Source organism: Sinocyclocheilus anshuiensis, unplaced genomic scaffold (genome assembly GCF_001515605.1).
Source record: "Sinocyclocheilus anshuiensis isolate Anshui unplaced genomic scaffold, SAMN03320099.WGS_v1.1 scaffold1163, whole genome shotgun sequence".
Taxonomy (NCBI): Eukaryota; Metazoa; Chordata; class Actinopteri; order Cypriniformes; family Cyprinidae; genus Sinocyclocheilus; species Sinocyclocheilus anshuiensis.
Window position 1 is genome coordinate 191,597 of NW_015544295.1, and position 3,979 is coordinate 195,575.

Below are 3,979 nucleotides of genomic sequence, written 5' to 3' on the forward strand. Positions count from 1 at the left end.
GTAATTATGTCCCCACTGGATGCAACAAATGCCACGTTTATAATGGGTTTTAATGTTTTTGTCTCGTCGCTCCGGCTGCACAGGGCATCACAATACGGTAAGGGGCGTAACATTTCCGTCACACGCTTGAGGTATTCAGCCAATCACAACGCACTGGATAGCTGGCCAATCACAGCACACCTCGCTTTTCAGCCCGATGAGCTTTGTAAAAGTCGACGCGTTTCAGAAAGGCGGGGCATAGAGGAGAAACAATAATGTACAGTATGTGGAAAATAATGTGTTTTTTTAACTTTAAACCGCATAAACACATTTCATTACACCAAATACACAAAATAATGTTCTTTTTAGCAACATCATATGACCCCTTTAAAAAAGTGAAATCACAAATGAACCACCCCTTTAAAGCTAAATTAAAATAATTTAATCGCTTTGACACTACTCTTTTAAAGTTACCTGCCAGCTACAAATATGTGCTTCTACAACAAAACAAAGCAGTTTGAGTTCTGTTTACTACAATCGGTTTCTGAGTTCACATAACTTTTTTATTAAGTGCAGTTAACTTTTACTAATGTTTGAGTGTAATGACCTTAAGGTTAAATATATAATAATTTTAAAAAGAAACAAAACCAACTGAAGGTAATGGCCTTGTAGGTGTAAGGGGGATAAAATGTCATTTTTTATGTATATTTTCACATAACAACTCCTGCATGTTGGTTACACACTGAATTCTGAAGGACAAAAGTTTTTTAAATCGGTTATTTTTCAAAGAAACAACAAAATACTTCTTTCAAAGAACTTATCCAAACCACGTATGAAACACATTTTTATAACTTAAGGAATGTCACATTACTGACCCGATGACAGTTGACACTTCAGCTGCACTTAAAAATGTGAACTTATCCAACCAAGTGGCCATTATTTTAAAGAAATTAACTTTTCAAGAAAAACATTTCACAAAAAGAGTATTTAAAAAAAAAAAATTTAGATCTGTCAAACATTACTGTCTCATGTTTATGTCATCTGACTTCACACATCCAATCAAATCACTGCAACAAAATGGCCTAGAAGGATAGTTCTGAGAAAAGCTCTGGCATCATTTCTTTTATATTTTTGTATCTAATGCAATGACATTCAAACCGTTGTCTGTCTAAATACTTTTTGTATAAAAAGTCAGGTAAAGGAGTTTTATGTCATTTATGCAATGCGAGGAGCAATAGTGAGGCATGGAGGAGATGTTAGAGGAATGTTTGCGTACAAGGTTGCATCTGTCGGAATGCATGTCAGCTTGATGAAGTGTGTGTGTGTGTTGGTCTGGTGGATATATGTGGGGAATGGTGTGGTTAACTGCTATCAGTTAGGCGGTTTGGCGTGTGTCAAGGTCGAGGGGTAAGGACATGCATGTGTGCGGCTTCGCTTCAAGCGTGCCTGTGTGTGAACGGTGTGTGTGGCGGGTTAGATGGCAGGCGTTCGGCGTGTGTCAGGGTTGAAGGGAATTAGATGAGAGGGGCTTTCAAGAGATAAATCAAATCCTGAAAGGAACCATGCATATCATAATAATAAGAATAAATGTTTTGAGCAGCAAATCAGTGTACACTGGGGAAAAAAATGGTGTAGAAACAATTTTCACTCAGAAATTGCTAGTAAATTTAGTACAAAGAAACATCAAGTACCACATTGAATTAAACATGAAATTTTGAAGTACTGTAGAAAATAGTATTTTAGAAAGTTGTATGTTATTGTAAAACATACTCCAGTTATCCTTGTTTTATTTGCAACTCCATATATTTAGAAATATATGTATAATATACAGGGCCGGATTTACCTCTTATCGTGGCATAGGCAAAATAAATTTTTGGGCCCCCCTCCCATATTAATATATAATATTACCACCCCAGCAAACTAAAATATTTTTTAATCAGTGGAAGCCATTACAGTGTCCGTTACAGTCGTTCAGCTTGCGTTTAGTCATTAAAGATAATGTAGTTCTTAATTAGTTTGAGAATTATAAAAATTTCTCTAATGATTTTAACGGCCTGGAGTCACAACCACACCTCATGAAATTGTTCAGATATTTTATTTCAAGACATTTGTCATGTTTCCATCCTAAAAACTTGTGTTTTTAACTAATTTACACACCTCAATCCAAACCTTCTGTTGCTAATTCCAAAACATCGTTTTAGAGCAAATAACGGAGGCTTGAGCCATTGATATGCATGCTAACGCAGTCATATGCAGTTATGAGATAGAGAGAGGGAGAGAGAGAGAGAGAGAGATTAAGCTCGTGTTAATACCTGTGTCTGTGCGTCTCTCAGCAGTGTTCAGCAGCAGTGTATCTAATAATAGCGAATCTTTAAGTTGAACTGCTTCAAGAACCTCGCTACTGAGAAATGTCATGTAGCTTTTTAGCTGCAAAACTATATTGTTGTTAAATTTGTGGGGTAGCGCTGACGATTTCCAGTGCTCCATGTGTGTGCACGAGTGCGTGTCTGTACTGTGTGCGGTAGAAGGAAAATGTGAAATAGTTTGTCATTTTTTATCCTATTGTTTGTTATATTTATTTGCTCAATGTCATTTGGGGTTTTGGTTCTTTTACTGTTGTAGGTAGCCCATAGAAAAAACAAATCTCTTCATTGCACTTGGATGAGTGAGCATAGGCATGTGCATAGAATGCCTGTGTAAATCTGGCCCTGATAATATATGTGGTGTTTGTGGTGGCCAAAATGATTGGAACACTAGCATTTTCAACAGATGATGACATCAGATCTCTGTGTGGAGCACTGGCTGTTGTCAGACAAAAATCTCACTAGATTATTACAATTAATGGCAAAATGAATGTTTGGAAATGTAAACTCATATTTCCTACTGACACACTACAGCAAAAGATATAAATAACTGACTTAAAACCATTTTTAGCTGGTGAAAATACTATTGTTCTAATAATAATAATAATAATAATAATATTATTATATATATATATATATGTGTGTGTGTGTGTGCCAAAAGTTTTGGCAGTGGCATAAATTTTGTGTTGTGCAAAGTTTGCTGCTTAAGCTGTTGTGGTGTTCATTCACATTTTTTTGTGTAGAGTGATCAGATGCATTTTAAATAATTGTTAAAAAGCTTCATTGGCCAAAAAATGAACTTTTCACAAAAAAACTAATTTCTATGTTTTTTGATCCTGACACAAAATGACCAGCTAGCATTAATTGACTAATCACATCAGCAGCACATGTGAAAGTGTAAATGAGTACTAGTCAGATTAATCAATTAGATTGTAAGAGCAGACTGATTGCTATAAAAGGAGAGAAGAAGCACTTCCAATCATTGTGTTCTTGTTAGCAATGGTTACCTCCAAAGAAACACGTGCAGCCATCATCGCTTTGCATCAAAATGGCCTCACATGCAAGGAAATTGCTACAAAGAATATTTCACCTGAAAGAACCATTTACCGGATCATCAAGCACTTCAAGGAGAGAGGTTGGACACCAGCAGTGCAGAGCTTGCTCAGGAATGGCAGCAGGTTGGTGTGAGTGCATCTGCACACACAGTGAGGCCAAGACTTTTGGACAACGGCCTGGTGTCAAGAAGGGCAGCAAAGAAACCTCTTCTCTCCAAGAAAAACATCAAGGACAGACTGAAATTCTGCAGGAAGTACAAGGGTTGGAGTTATTTTCAAAGTTGCAAACTTATTTTCTCTCATGAAGCTCCCTTCGCTCCCTTCCGGACATCTGGAAAATCGATTGTTTGGAGAAGAAAAGGTGAACGCTACCATGTGGGGTTGCTGGGGTTGCTTGTGAAGCATCCTGAGACCATCCATGTGCGGGGTTGATTTTCAACCAAGGGAGTGGGCTCTCTCATAATTCTACCCAAAAACACTGCCAGGAATAAAGAATGGTATCAAAACGTCCTGCAAGAGCGACTTCTTCCAACAATCCATGAGCAATTTGGTGATTATCCGTGCATTTTCCAGCATGATGGA